At 44.3% G+C, this 16,085-nt stretch overlaps 1 protein-coding gene and 1 long non-coding RNA gene across 4 annotated transcripts in view; both read left to right on the top strand.

Moving 5' to 3' along the window:
- The first annotated feature begins 1,403 nt into the window (after positions 1-1,403).
- On the top strand, positions 1,404-6,635 carry LOC310770317. Its single transcript, XR_014552062.1, has 2 exons — positions 1,404-1,497; positions 2,832-6,635. It is a non-coding gene; the product is annotated as an uncharacterized lncRNA (long non-coding RNA).
- A 9,015-nt stretch (positions 6,636-15,650) lies between these two features.
- NSUN7 (NOP2/Sun RNA methyltransferase family member 7) overlaps positions 15,651-16,085 on the top strand; it is a 30,420-nt gene continuing 29,985 nt past the window's right edge. For 2 of the 3 annotated variants that reach the window (XM_083630370.1, XM_083630368.1), the window contains exon 1: positions 15,651-15,876. The gene's annotated coding sequence lies outside the window, so the exon portion shown is untranslated. Of the gene's footprint in view, positions 15,971-16,085 lie in introns of all 3 variants that reach the window. The other variant, XM_083630369.1, reaches the window with a different exon arrangement.

Raw genomic sequence — 16,085 nt, 5'->3', positions numbered from 1 at the left:
TCCATTTCTGCAGTTACAGAATCAATCAGTAGCTGAACTGGGTTCCACATAGTCACAAAAACAAATTATCCGAAAAAGCCTCAAAAACAAAAATGCAAAATAAATAGCAAAAACAAAAGGGCCAAACTTAATCCATTCCGGAAGTCCATTTGGCTTCTGAAATGTTCAAAAACGAAGGCGCAGCTTCTGATTGGTTCAGGCGCCCTGGAAACAACAGCCGACAGTCGCATCGGATGTTCGGCTTCCGAGAAACGTTCGAAAACCATAACACTTCCGGGTTTTCGGCATTTGGGAACCAAGGCTTTTGAGTCCCAAGGTACAGCACTACTCTATCTAAAAACATAATAACAGCATGCATGAACATTCCCCTTGGGGAAATTAGGAACACCTTATACAGAAAAGTCGCAGGACACAGAGCAGATCCCTGCACTGCAGCGGGTTGAACTAGATGACTCTTGGGGGTCACTTCCGACTCTAATAATTGTGAGATTTTGACCAGCTCCGGCCCATCTGGAGCTGGTACAGGCTCATCTTATCTTGAGCCCAAGCAGAGTGTAGTCCCACAACGAAAGGATAAGCAGGTATTGTGCTACATGCTGAACTTTATTTACAAGCTATGCTGAGAGCATACAAACATATATCTTGCCTCTGTGAGAGCAGAGAAGCAACTCCTCTCGACACAAAGAAAACCGAGAGAACACTGAAAAACAGGAAACCAGTGTACGTCACATCCAGTCTCCCATTCCCGTGGGAACCCAACAGTAACTCGGACTGTGGAATGTAAACAATGTCTTGTGACACGCAGTTGCTGCTCAGTGAGGGAAATAGAAACCAACAATAATACCCTGTAATAGCGTTTCCCAAACTTGGGTCTTCAGCTGTTTTTGGACTACAGGAGACCCTCCAAGTCCAGGGATGTCCTCGATTTAGAGAAGCCATCCCAGTTTCTCATTTGATCCCGGGATGTTTCCACTTTTCCCTATTTTCAATGGAGAAATGTTGGAGGGTATGGAGTTATTTGACCCCCGAGCCGTCCTGGGTCTGTTGTATAGGAAAGGGTTTTTTTTTAATGTTGAATGTTTTCTTATGTTTTTATACTATATATGTTGGAAGCTGCCCAGAGTTGCTGGGGCAACGCAGCCAAATATGTGGGGTAGAAATAGTAAACTTATCATTGTGGAGTGGGGCGTCCCTATTTTCTTTAGAGAAAAGGCGGAGGCTATGCAGTTCCTATCATCCCTGACCACTGGTTCTGCTAGAGAGGGATGGTGGGAATTGTGGTCCAAAAACAGCTGGAGACTCAAGTTTGGGAAACTTAATTTTAGAGTTTGTTGAATTGACTTCCTTGTTTTTAGAACTTAATGTTTTTCTGTTTCCTTATCTTTTAAACATGTACCAGGCAGAGGGGCCTTCTTGGCAGTGGCATCCTAACTACATGTCAAGAAGATGAAGAATTACACAAGTTTTGGAAGACATCTGAAGGCAGCCCTGTTTGAGGTAGTTTTTAATGCTTTATGTTTTTAGATATGCTGTAAGTCACCCAGAGTGGTGGGGAAAACCCAGGCAAATGGGTGGGGTATAAATAAAATTACTACTACTACTACTACTACTTTGATGGCTTTATGCCTTTAAGAGATTGATACATTTGTTTAATAAATAAATGTGTGTTTTTGCCCTTTTTGGGTAGCTTAACATCATGGTACAATTAAAAAATTTGGATTCTACCTGTGATATTAGGGACGTGGGTGGCGCTGGGGGTTAAACCACAGAGCCTAGGACTTGCTGATCAGAAGGTCGAATCCCCGAGACGGGGTGAGCTCCCGTTGCTTGGTCCCTGCTCCTGCCAACCTAGCAGTTCGAAAGCACATCAAAGTGCAAGTAGATAAATAGGTACCGCTCCAGCGGGAAGGTAAACGGCGTTTCCGTGCGCTGCTCTGGTTCGCCAGAAGCAGCTTAGTCATTCTGGCCACATGACCCGGAAGCTGTATGCTGGCTCCCTTGGCCAATAAAGTGAGATGAGCACTGCAACCCCAGAGTCGGCCACGACTGGACCTAATGGTCAGGGGTCCCTTTACCTTTATCTTTACCTGTGATATTAACCCGGAGTTAACTGCAAGGGTGGCTGAGTTTCTGTTAATAGTATCTTTTAGAGTGGTGAATGGCACAGTTTAGCAGGAAGCCACTGCAATGAAAATTTCTGTTGCTATATATCTTATATGGTTGTTTCTTTGCTTATATTTTTTTAAAAATTGTATATGGATGTTTTAAGATTATCTATATCTGCAATTCCTAATAAAGGTTTGTAGAAATAAACAAAAAAACTAATGTTTTGCACTGTTACTGTTTTACTTGTTTTCTTAAATTGTATTATGCAATGGCTGTTGCTGATTATTATTCTGAGCTGCTTTAAAAAAGCTTGGTTTATTAATTTTTTTACTAGATTTTTTAGCCTCCCTTTCAGGGTGTCTGCCCACAAGGCAGTTCACACAACATGATCAGGGACAAAAAACAAAACAAACATGTACTGTATATCCTTGTTCTTCCTGTGTGTGGCAATTATTCTGTCCGTGATGTTTCTTCCTGTCCTTGTAAAATATGTATTATGCCTGTCTTTTCCTGGTTCTTGCTGTTCTCCATCATGCCTTGGGCAGAGCTATTAGCTATTAGCCCACAGCTTACAATATATATAAAAACACAACAAAACATCCAACATTAAGAAACAAAATTTCCTGTACGAGCAACAAACCAACCAATAAATCAATGGAAATCAATAACAACAGCAACAAGAATAAACAGTTTATAGTTATACCCAAATTAAAACAACCTCCAAGCCCAACAGAACATTTAACCAACCCAACAAAAACAAAACAGAGGAACCAAAATTGGAAACATTTAAAACATTTTTGCCAGCCACCTTAACCTGAGAGTTGTTCCCGCAATGTCCCTCAGGCCTCCTAGGAGCCTCTTTTGGCTGTTCAAGGTGAGTCTGGGCTCCACCTCCTAGGCCAGGTAGATGTGGGTCTTGCAGCAGGGAACAGGTCGTCTTTCCGGCACTTGCAGCAGCAAATTACCGTAAATCCCATCCATCTATCCAAAGTCAGTGGGATGTGAACTTAATGGGAAAGTTTGCATACCCCTCAAAGCCTTACCCAAAGCTTACTGCTTTTCTGGTTCGGATTACTCCTTGAGAAGTCCCTATCTGGTGATATTTCTTTTCTTTTCTAATTTTTATTAAATTTTTCAAATTTACATTTCAAAATATTCATTTAGACAACCTTAAACCAATGACTTCCCTTCTCTTTCTGTGGTTCATTTTGCACACCATACTTTCCTGCATATTTTACATGAACTAAACCATTCAGTATTCCATTGTTACCTCCATCAAAACGTATGTACACTGTTGAATTTATCTTAATGCTATTTATTGACCAGTTCCCCAGGGGCAGTTCCTCATTCTCACCAAAGTCCCAAACAGTTGGCAACCTCGGTGAGGAACTGCGAAGCAATCTACCGCTGCCTGTCAGAGGAAGCTTTCGCTTCCTTCCCAATATCTCCATGACTGGAGGGGTGGTGGTCTCCTTCGAGATTGACGTCTTCCAAATCAACGCTATCCACAGTTATCGGAAGGAATCAGTCCCTTCTGCACGGCCGACAGGCACCGTTCCAAAGTTACCTAATGTTGGTCACATGAGCACCCTTTGCACACATTTTGCAACCACCCACCCTCATGAGATCCAGAAGCTTGCCGAAAAATACCACACCACAAACGCCCACGAGTCACAGGTTGAGCAATATGTTCCTTTCATTTCACAGTTTCAATGTTTGTTTTTTAAATCACATTTAATTGGTGTCGTCAAGAGTTTTTGGGTGGTTTTTCCGGAACTGCCACCTGGCATCCAGAGATTTCTTCTGAAATCATTGCCGCAAATATTCTCACTAAACAACCAGATAAAAAGTTTATAGGGTGGCCACAGTCCCTCCAACACTGGAGAGAAGCCTGTGGATTTATTTTGTTCTGCTTTTGTGGCATGAGAGTACCGTAAATTTATTTCCCCTTTCCAGTAATCTACGTTAATTTCCCCAAATTATTTTCGCTCTCTTTGTCCGTTGCTCATAGTTGTCTAAAACTATCAAATTTGACAGACATCTCATTGCTTGGAATCCTGCGTATAATGGAGAGGGTCCTTTTGATGGACAAAGCGATACTCAGGATTAAATTTTCCAACGTTCAAGGGTGGATGTGAATTGTAGGATTTGGGATGACTTGCCTGATGTAGCTGGAGCGAATCGCTCCTCCTGGTTCTCCACCTTCGCCTTAATCTGGTCACCTGGTTGCAATCCTTCACAAAAGGCAAAATAAAAATTCTACTCGTTCCCGAGCTGGAAACTTTGGATAGTTATCTGGGCAAAATAATAAAAGAGGACACCTGTTCTGAAACAGTTGCGCTGGCTGCCAATTCGTTTCCAGGCCCAATTCAAGATGCATCATGTTCGCGCTTCAGGTTGGCCCCAAATACCGGAAACACTGCCTACTTTCCTTCAAACCCTTTGGGGTGGCCAGATCAGGTGCTGTAAGGGGGAGGCGAGAAAAAAGGATGGTGGCTGCAGAGCCTCCAAGAGTCCCACTTTTCCTGGGACTGCCATGGAAAGCTTTCAGCCGCCACAGGTTCTTTTTAAAAAATAATTTTTATTTGATTTTATTTGATTTTACAAGTATAAAATTATAACAATACAACCATCCACACCAACATTTACAGATTCCTCCGAAGCTCTGGGCTTCCCACCTCCCCTCCATGGGTCCTATTATTAAACCTTTTCTACTGCATCTTTTCCAATAATCTATATTTTATATAACATCATTGTCTCCATAGTCCTTGCTAGATTACAAGTGTGATTGCAACCCTGCTAATGTTTCCATCTGCTTACAGTGGTCTCTTGAGATAAGTTATAAATTTCCCCCATTCTCTATTAAAGTTTTGATCTTCTTGGTTCCTGAGCTTTCCGGTCAGTTTTGCCATAGTCCAACAGTTTAATTTGCCATTCTTCTCTGGTAGGGACTTTATCTTCTTCCCATCTCTGGACTAACAACATCCGTGCAGCTGTTGTCGTACACGTATCAGTAGAAGGGGTTTGAATGTCCTTCTTGGGTGTGCTCTGGACAGCAGGTCACCGGCAGAGCGCATCTTTCTCATACAAAAAGTCAAAGGTTCAATCCCTGGCATCTTTGGATAGGATTGGGAAAGAACAGCCCCCACCCCCAGGAAGTGCTGCCAATCAATCTAGAGACAATACTGATCTCAAAGAACCCAAGGATCAAAATTATATATAATGAGTTGAAAAAAGTTTAAAATTTGCTAAAAAAATCTTGAAGCTTTTCTTTTAAGGAATCCTAGATGCTGAAATCCCAAGGGAGCAGAAAAGACTATTTACTTACGAGATAATGGCTGTGCCATTGTTACTGGCCCAGATATGGAAAGAAGATAAAGTCCTGACCAGAGAAGGATGGCAGGTGACATTGATGGATTATGTTGAAATGGCAAAAATGACTGGAAGAATCAGAAATCAGGAAAACCAAAATTTTAATAAGGAATGGGGGAAGTTTATAATCTATTTTAAAGATCATTGTAAACAGTTAAAATCGTTCGTAGGATTAGAATAGCACTTGTAGTTCAAGGGTGAATTCTGGATACAATGGAGATGTAAAAGATTTGGACTATCATAAAAGATACAGAAGGAAATGATAAATAACAGGACCCACAAAGGGGAGGATGGAAGTCCAGGAGATACCTTGAAATCTTGTTTTTATGATTTATGTTTGATACAGCTCTGTAACATTTTAATCTGAAAAACCAAATAAATAAATTTATAAAATAGAAGGACCCAAGGATCTGACTTGTTATAATACAGCTGATGTTGCTTCGTGTTCTCAGTTGCAACTGGAAGCAGTAAGAACAGGAGCTTTGATATCCAGTTTTGCATATATGATCAGCATTCATCCGGACGTTAAACGACATTAACCTCTTGACATTGGTGGGAACTCTTGGAGCACATCAAGAAACCAGAATATGATGCCAAAGCTGAAATCCAATATGCTACTTGGAGATTAGAATTCCTCTCTTGCCCACCCCCTCTACTCCTGAGTTATGAAATCTAAGACATGTCAAATAATATTGTTAGCCTGAAAGACACCTTTCAGAGAATGGGATATCAACAGGAGACGTCTGAAGTCTTTGGATTGCAACTTATTGATGCTTCTCCCAGCATAGCATTTGTGCTTCGGAGCGAATCCCATGTTCCTCCTTGGGGCTTATTTCTCAGCAAAAATGCACAGGGTGGACTAGAGGGTGCTGACTGTAAAAGCAGTATTTAAGTCATAGGCGCTATATAATTTACAAGTATTTTATTGTGAATTTTCTTCTACTGTATATGATCACACCCATACCAGAGGTATAAATCACATTTGAAGCACATGTCTCCCACAAAGAGCTATTGGGCTAATAATTTGTTAATGGTGCCGGGAATAATTGTAGCTCCATGAGTGGTAAACTATAGTTCCCAGAATTATTTGGGAATGTCATGTGGTTTAAATGGATGGTGTGGATATGAATATTAAAGGGATGGAAAATCTGCATAAAGATACTGGTGTTTATTTCAGGGAGTTTGGGTTTGCCTGTTGCAGACTTTTGCCATATAAAACACCAGTAAAATTTCAGGTTATTGCATTAGCATTTTCTCTCTTTCACCCAGTCTTGGCAATCTAGGACAGTGGACTTTCCACCCCATACCTGATCTACTTGAAAATCTGGGGAGGGTGGGTTCTCAAGAGACCGCCCAGAGTGGCTGGGGAAACTCAGCCAGATGGGCGGGGTGTAAATACAGTGGTGCCTCGCAAGACGAAATTAATTCGTTCTGCGAGTTTTTTCGTCTAGCGAATTTTTCATCTTGCGAAGCACGAAATCCCATAGGAATGCATTGAAATTCAATTAATGCGTTCCTATGGTCAAAAAAAGTCCAAACAAAGCCAAATTTGGTACAACAAGAGTTTATTAAGTGCTCTTTAAAGTCACACATACTGTAAAGAGCAGTTCAAAAATTGAAGGAACAATAAATTAAGTTTCTAAACATGACAGAAAAACATTTAAAAATCAACAAAGTGTACCGTACATTTTCTAAGACTCTGGGGGACCACTCGAAGAAGGTTCCTCTTCCACTCTTTGCTTCTTGCTGAAGAACCTGTCCATGGTCTGCTGCTTCATCTGCCTTTTCAGCACCTCCCTGAAAGGTGACATGACCGTCGTATCAAAAGTGTTCACAAGGTCATGTATCATGTGCTCGTTAGGGTGGTGCTGCTGGTGCCGCTGTGCAAAAGCCTACACATCCTTCCACTTCTGGCAAATGTCCCTCAGTTCTTTGGAGGACAGCCGTTCCTCAGTTGCTTCCTCCTCTTCCAGCGAGGCCTGCTCCTGCGCAGCCTCTGCCTGCAGTTTGACCAGCTCCTGGGTGGTCAGCTCGTGGTCGTGCTCCTCCACCAGCTCGCTGACGTCCTCCTCTGTGACCTCCAGTCCCATGGTATTCCCCAAGGCAACAATGTCCTGCACCACTGTTGACTCTGGTGCATCAGAGTCACTTGGTGCCACACAGTCTGGCCACAGGCTGCGCCAAGTGCAATTCAAATTTCTCTGGCTGATCCCGTCCCAGGCCGTGGTGATCACCTTCAAGCAGGTGACGATGTCGAAGTGGTCCTTCCAGAATTCCCGCAGGGTGACGGTGGTGCAGTCAGTCACCTCGAAGCATCGCCTGAAAAGCTCCTTGGTGTAGAGTTTTTTGAAATTGGCGATGACCTGCTGATCCATCGGCTGGAGCAGTGGCGTGGTGTTAGGCGGCAGGAACATGATGCTGATGAAGCTGAACTCCTCCAACAAGTCCTCCTCAAGGCCTTTAGGATGAGCAGGAGCATTGTCCATCAGAAGCAAAGCCTTCAGCGGCAGGTCGTTGTCCAGCAGGTACTGTTTGACAGCAGGGCCAAAAGCAAGATTGACCCAGTCCACAAACAGCACACGTGTGACCCAAGCCTTGCTGTTGGATCGCCACATGACACTCAGCTGCTCCTTGTCGACTTTGTGTTTCTTGAAGGCCCGTGGGTTCTCCGAGTGGTACACCAGCAGGGGCTTGATCTTCAGGTCGCCGCTTGCGTTGGCACAGAAGAGCAGGGTCAGACGGTCCTTCATGGGCTTGTGGCCAGGCAACTTGGCCTCCTCCTGAGTGATGAAAGTCCTTTTGGGCATCCTCTTCCAAAACAGCCCGGTCTCGTCGCAGTTGAAGATCTGCTGTGGAACGTAGGCCTCTGTCTTCACAACTTCCAGGAACTCCGCTGCAAAGTTTTCAGCCGCAGGAACATCAGAACTGGCAGCCTCTCCATGCCTGACCACGCTGTGGATTCCAGATCTTGTCTTGAACCGGTCAAACCAACCTCTGCTTGCCTTGAAGACTTCTGGCTCGCCTGAGGTTCCTGGCTGTTCCCGGACGAGGTCTGCGTGCAAGGCCTTGGCCTTCTCACAAATGACGGCCTCAGTCACTGTGTCCCCTGCACGCTGCTTCTCTTCTAACCAGATGAGCAGCAACTTCTCGACCTCCTCCAGAACAGCTGGGCGGTTCTTCATGATCCTGGTGACTCCCTTGGCTGCATCCGTCGCAAGGATCTTCTCCCTCATCTTCAGGATGGTCCCGATGGTCGATGGATTCCTGCTGTACTCCCTGGCGAGGTCTGTCACACGCATTCAACCGTCGTGCTTCTGGATGATCTCCTTCTTCATTTCCAGCGTCACCTTCTCCTTCTTCCTCTCGCCGGCCTCTGCAGCAGCAGTCTTCTTGGGTCCCATGGCAGCATAGCTCCTACCTTTGTAAACTCAGAAAAAGAAAAAGAAATTCAGTGCTTCACTTCCAAAAAATTCAAAAGCACCCAGCCACCCACCACACAGAAAATCAAACCCAGAACCAAGTCCTTGAATTCCAAACACCCCAACCCAAAATCCAAAAACCCCAAAATAAGTTTTAAAAGTTTAACTTACGAAATGGCTGCAAATCACCAAAGTCTTCAAAATCCTCAAATGGCTGCAAAAGAAGTTTTGGAAAAGCTTTAAAAATCACCAAAGTCTTCAAAAACCTCAACTTGTTCCCCCAGCCACCCACCCACCACACAGAAATTGCAAACCCCTCCCCAACTGTTGCAAACCCCTCCCCAACTGTTGCAAACCCCTCCCCAACTGTTCCCCCAGCCCCTCCCCAACTGTTCCAAACCCCTCCCCAACTGTTCCCCCAGCCAGCCACCACACACAAATTCAAATCCTGAATTTTTTTTTAAAAAAACATGGCCCAATGGTCACAGAAAATCATAAAAATTCAAAAAAACCCCACACAAGCTCCCAGATTCTTTCAAACCCCTCCTCAACTGTTCCCCCAGCCAGCCACCACACACAATTCAAATCCAGAATTTTTTTTTAAACAACAGCAGAGTGGCCCAATGGTCACAGAAAATCATAAAAATGCAGAAAAACCCCACACAAGCTCCCAGATTCCTTCAAACCCCTCCTCAACTGTTCCCCCAGCCAGCCACCACACACAAATTCAAATCCAGAATTTTTTTTAAAAAAACCACATGGCCCAATGGTCACAGAAAATCATAAAAATGCAGAAAAAACCCACACAAGCTCCCAGATTCTTGCAAACCTCTCCCCAACTGTTCCCCCAGCCAGCCACCACACAGAAATTCAAACCCAGAAAATTAAAAAAAAAAAAACCACATGGCCCAATGGTCACAGAAAATCATAAAAATGCAGAAAAAACCGATCACAAGCTCCCAGATTCTTGCAAAACTCTCCCCAACTGTTCCCCTAGCCACCCACCACACAGAAATTCAAACCCAGAAAATTTTTAAAAAAACCCCACATGGCCCAATGGTCACAGAAAATCATAAAAATGCAGAAAAAAACCACACAAACTCCCAGATTCTTGCAAACCTCTCCCCAACACCAAGTCCTTGAATTCCAAACACCCCAACCCAAAATCCCAAAAACCCAAAAAAAGTTTTAAAAGTTTAACTTACCAAATGGATGCAAAAGAAGTTTTGGAAAAGCTTCAAAAAGCACCAAAGTCCTCAAAAACCTCAAAAAAGGATACCACACCGCGTGCTATGTGTTGCTCCTCGAAGTTCAAGTCGCAACTGCACCTCTTCAAGCAATGCACTCTGGGTATTAACGGTTTTACGAAAAAGGAAACAAACTTGCAAGATGTTTTCGTCTTGCGAAGCAAGCCCATAGGGAAATTCGTCTTGCGAAGCACATCGAAAAACGAAAAACTCTTTCGTCTAGCGAGTTTTTCGTCTTACGAGGCATTCGTCTTGCGGGGCACCACTGTAATAAATTATTATTATTATAAATCATTATTTTACATTTCTTAATAAACATCATTTTCATATGCTACTTCCTGAACAGATTAGAGGATCAAAATATATCCTATCATGGCCATTTTTACTTTGCATCATATATATTTTTTGCGTTCTATTAAGATTTTTTTCATGTAGGATAAAAACAACACGAAAATCAAACATCAAACTTGTATTCATGTTTATTTTGGGACACAATACAGTCATTTGAACTTATGTCTGAACGTTATTTCTGGAAAAAATACAGAAGTCTCCAAAATGGGAGATTAAAATTCTAAACTGAGAAGCAATTACAGTAAAGGATCAGGCGAGTTTGATTACAGCTCTTGAATAGCTTGAATAGAAGACTTGTATAAATTTGTTTCTACTGGACAAAGAGAAAGACTCCTGGATGTAAGTGGCAAGAGCTTCTGTTACTAATTAATTGCTGGACAAATATTGTGTAGCTTGTATTACAGTTAAGCAAAGAAAATGTCTCAAATTACACTGCTTACAAGAGCCATTGGGGCATGGGTGGCGCTGTGGGTTAAACCACAGAGCCTAGGACTTGCCAATCAGAAGGTTGGTGGTTTGAATACCTGTGACGGGGTGAGCTCCCGTTGCTCAGTCCCTGCTCCTGCCAACCTAGCAGTTTGAAAGCACATCAAAGTGCAAGTAGATAAATAAGTACCGCTCCAGCGGGAAGGTAAACGGCGTTTCTGTGCGCTGCTCTGGTTCGCCAGAAGCGGCTTAGTCATGCTGGGCACATGACCCGGAAGCTGTACGCCGGCTCCCTCGGCCAATAAAGCGAGATGAGCGCCGCAGTCCCAGTGTCAGTCACGACTGGACCTAATGGTCAGGGGTCCCTTTACCTTTACCTTACAAGAGCCATCAGTTCAGCTGCTGAAAAATACAATGGCAGGGAGTTTAAAAACAAAAGCATTGTGATCTTTAAATTGGCTTTTCATCATACAAAATTTGATTTTAGCTTATAATAAATTACTTACTGGGTCTGTTTTCAGTGTGGCACAAGGCACTCAGCATTACTAAGTCAAGTAAAGGCTTTTGCTAAGACACAATGGGCCACTGAGATTTGACAAAAAGTTCGTTGCACAAATTGGACACCTAAGGGATTGTGTTTTGTCACTGTGTCAGTCAGTCCTTGCCAATTTACATCAAGCAAAACTGCCACTGTGTGTCCAGCTAATGATCCATCTGGCTTAGTTGGATGGCTTCAATAGTGGCCAATGTTGTGAAAATAAATCTATTTGCAAGGAGATTTCAGACCCGATAGTTGCCAAGATGGATGGCCAGGTTGTGTTGATCTGTATGCGACCATAAGAGGCAGGCTAAACCCAACAGGATAACTATAGGTACTGCAGGAGGGATGGTGCATGATAAAATATATGGTATCTGAAAAATATTTAGATTTGCACTGGAGGACTTGCACATCTGCATTTAAAGAGAGAGATTCTAGAAGATCTATGCAGGCTGGGAGGGGGAAAATGATAGCTTATTCTTGTGTAACCTTGAGTTTTCCTAATGAAAACAGAACAGCCAAACACTCAAGCAAAAGCTACAAGGATATCGGAACACTAAAGAGACTTCAAAACCATGACACGCTTCTGACTGAACGCAATAAGGAGCTAGCATATTGCTATCAATGGGTCCCCCCGAAAAAGGTAAATCTGGATTAAGTGGAGAAAAAACACAGGATCGCATTTTGATGGGAAAAAATTTGTGTGGACACTGTGAAAATGGTACAGTGGTACCTCGGGTTACAGACGCTTCAGGTTACAGACTCCGCTAACCCAGAAATAGTACCTTGGGTTAAGAACTTTACTTCAGGATGAGAACAGAAATTGTGTGGCGGCAGCGCAGCAGCAGTGGGAGGCCCCATTAGCTAAAGTGGTACCTCAGGTTAAGAACAGTTTCTGGTTAAGAACGGACCTCCAGAACGAATTAAGTTCTTAACCTGAGGTACCACTGTACAGTCATACCTCGGGTTGAAGTTGCTTCAGGTTGAGCATTTTCCGGTTGTGCTCTGCAGCGACCCGGAAGTAACGGAACATGTTACTTCTGGGTTTCGCCGCTCACACATGCGCACTCAAAATGACACCACGCGCATGTGCAGAAGCAGTGAATCGTGACCCGCGCACATGCAGACGTGGGTTGCATTCGCTTCAGGATGTGAACACAGCTCTGGAACGGATCCCATTCACATCCAAAGGTACCACTGTATACGCATCAAAGGCTTGTCACCCCAACACTGTCACACCTTTTCCCTGATCAAGTCCTCCCATCAATCTTCTGTGTATAAGGACTTAATCACAAAAAATAGAGGACATTCCTTAAGGCTACCCCTGCATCCCAACTCTTTATCCTCCATCCAGGTGAGCAAGAAACATGATCCAAGGTCAAGGACACATTCTAGACAAAGAAAAGGTCGGGTGAGGGATGTGGCCTGGAAATGGGGTATGACTTGGGAAAAGTCCTGAGGGCCATAGAAAATGGCATTGAGCACCACATTTGGCCCCTGGGACTAAGGTTCCCAATCCCTGGTATAGACTTTTCAAGATGTTCCTTCAAGATGTGAAATCCTATACATATGTGTCTACTCAGAGGTAAACCCTACTGAGTTCAATGGGATTTGCTCCTGGTACAGGTGACTTTTAGGACACGGGTGATGCTCTGGTCTAAACCACCAAGCCTCCTGGGCTTGCTGATCGGAAGGTTGGCGGTTCAAACCCCCACAATGGGGGTGAGCGCCTGTTGGTCTGTCCCAGCTCCTGCCAACCTAGCAGTTCAAAAACACACCAGTGCAAGTAGATAAATAGCTACCATTGTGGTGGGAAGGTAAACACTGTTTCCATGCGCTCTGGTTTCTGTCACAGTGTTCCATTGCACCAGAAGCGGTTTAGTCATGCTGGTCACATGACCCGGAAAAGCTTTCTGCGGACAAACACTGGCTCCCTTGGCCTGAAAGTGAGATGAGCACCACAACCCCATAGTCGCCTTTCACTGGACTTAAGCGTCCAGGGGTCCTTTACCTTTCCACCGCCTTTACATGTGACTTTTAGGGTTAAACAAAAGAAATGAAATGTTCATATCTGTTGGTTGTGATAACAGCTCCAGAAGCTCTTCTGGCTTTCAAAATGGAATTCTATACTTTCACAAATGTCATCAAAAACTCAAAATCATCAGACGGGCAAACAATTTACCTATCCCTTTTCCTTTTAAAGCACTACCTTGCTGGTGGTATTTGCCTTCACGTAAATTCTGCCCAGCATTCAGACATCTTTGTGCGGTTAGCACTTGCAATGGGAGTTTTTACTGTGTAGTTGCTTAAATGCGGTGATGAAAAAAGGAGACTGTGAAAATGATTGGTATTAGTAATTTGGCATTGATATAATGAGGCAATTATTGGACTGTAATTGAAACTAATAAAAATTATCAAAAAAGAAAAGAAAATGAGACTGTGAAACCTATGTCGCTGGCACACTTCTTGCGTTGCACGTGCAAAAATTAAATTATGAAGTTTATCGTTTTCTGCTCCAAAAATTGTTAAAAGAGATCTCTTCAGAGTCGTCACCTTTCTCGCCTCCACTCCAAACATGACCATCGTGACTGTGGTTATAAAGGTAAAGGGACACCTGACCATTAGGTCCAGTCATGGCCAACTCTGGGGTTGCGGCGCTCATCTCGCTTTACTGGCTGAGGGAGCCGGTGTACAGCTTCCGGGTCATGTGGCCAGCATGACTAAGCCGCTTCTGGTGAACAAGAGCAGCGCATGGAAACGCCATTTACTTTCCCGCCGGAGAAAGTATTTACCTATTTATCTACTTGCACTTTGATGTGTTTTCGAACTGCTAGGTTGGCAGGAGCAGGGACCGAGCAACGGGAGCTCATCCCGTTGCGGGGATTTGTACTGCCAACCTTCTGATCCACAAGTCCTAGGCTTTGTGGTTTAACCCACAGCGCCACCTGCGTCCCTTGACTGTGGTTATAAAGAGCATCAAAAAGTGTGCAGAAAAGGGCTGGACTGGAAATGTAACGAAAAAGAAGGCACCTTCTATAACGTGGACATGTAAGGTAGTAAAAGAATTTTGGGAAATGATTCATAATGAGTTGAAAAAAATGTTTAAAATAAGCTTTTTCTTAACCCCCCCCCCACAAGCTTTTCTTTTAGGAATTTTAGGTGCTGAAATCCCAAGGGAGCAAAAAAGACTATTTACGTATGCGACCACGGCTGCACGGATATTGCCAGCCCAGACATGGAAAGAAGATTAAAGTCCCCACCAGAGAAGAATGGCAGTTTAAGTTGATAGATTATGCAGAAATGCCAAAAATGACTGGAAGAATCAGAAATCAGGAAGGCCAAAATTTTAATAATGGGGCAAATTTGTAATTTATCTTAAAAACCATTGTAAGCAGTTACAATTGTTAGTAGGTAAAATAAACAAATAAATAAATAAATAACAGTGGTAATAATAATAGTTACAGTACTAGGATTGGAAGCACACTTGTAGTTTAATGGTGAATTCTGGATATAATAGAGTTGTAAAAGATTTGGATTAGTATAATAAAAGATGCAAGAGGAAATGACTAACAGTAGGACCCACAAAGGGGAGGAGCGAAGTCCAGAAGATTCCTTGGAATCTTGTTTTTTATACAATTCATTCAATCATTCATTGAATTTATATACCGCCCTATAGCCGGAGGTCTCAGGGCGGTTCACAAAAAAGATCACGAGATATAAAATCAAAATAAAAACAATAATTCAAGAACGCCCCGTCCCATTTTTTATGTTGTATGTTGGATATGTGATTGTAAAAGTGTGATTTGCAAAGCAAAATGAATACTGTAATTAAAAATTAAATAAAAATACTGTAAACTAAAATAAGACGGGCGAAAGAAAGCAGCAGCGTACACCTACGCCGAAAGCCTCCTCCTCCGGCCGCCCTCCGAGAGAGAACCGGGGGGGGGGGTGGAGAACATCGCCGGGCGGTACCAAAGTGTCGGTCCACGCAGGGAGGAGGCGAGGACAATGCGACGCCAAGCGCGTGTGAGGACACGGAGGAGGGACGCAAAGAAAGAGGGGGAGAAAGGGCGAAGGGAGTTTCAACGCACGGGGAAAATGATGGGAACCAAAGCCCGACCGCAGCCCGCGCGCGCCTACTCGCGCACACCCGCCCGCGGGTGAGCGAATGGCCGAGTCCAGATTTGAACGCAACGGCTTTGGCTCGCGGCGGCGGCGGGTGCGGCACGTGGGCGGGGCGAGGCGACGCCCTAGCCCCTCCCCTCCTGGAGGGGGAGATTGGGAGGCGGCGTCTGGCGCGAGAGGAGCAGCGTCGGGCGCGTCGCTGGTCAAGCAGGCTCAATTCCCCCCCCCACCCCCGTCGGCCAGGGGTGGGGATGCGCGAGGCCGCCCGGGAGAGTCGCGCGGCGGCGGGCGGGTGAGCAGGACCGAGGAAAGAAGCGGGAGCGAGCGAGCCGGCTTTCCCGCCCAGGAGCATCCCTGAAGGGCGTCGAGGGCTTCGCTGGGTGAGGGTGGGCGTGAGGGACCAAAACCGCCTCACTGCTGAGGCGAACCGTCGCGCTTTTCTCCTCAGAACCCCTTCACAGCTTTTAAACGCGGGAATTGGTAGGGCGGTAGGAATTCAAC

Source organism: Podarcis filfolensis (assembly GCF_964270895.1).
Source record: "Podarcis filfolensis genome assembly, chromosome: 9".
Lineage (NCBI taxonomy): Eukaryota > Metazoa > Chordata > Lepidosauria > Squamata > Lacertidae > Podarcis > Podarcis filfolensis.
The sequence above is the reverse complement of the archived record's forward strand: the minus strand, read 5'-3'. Positions and strand labels throughout refer to the sequence as shown.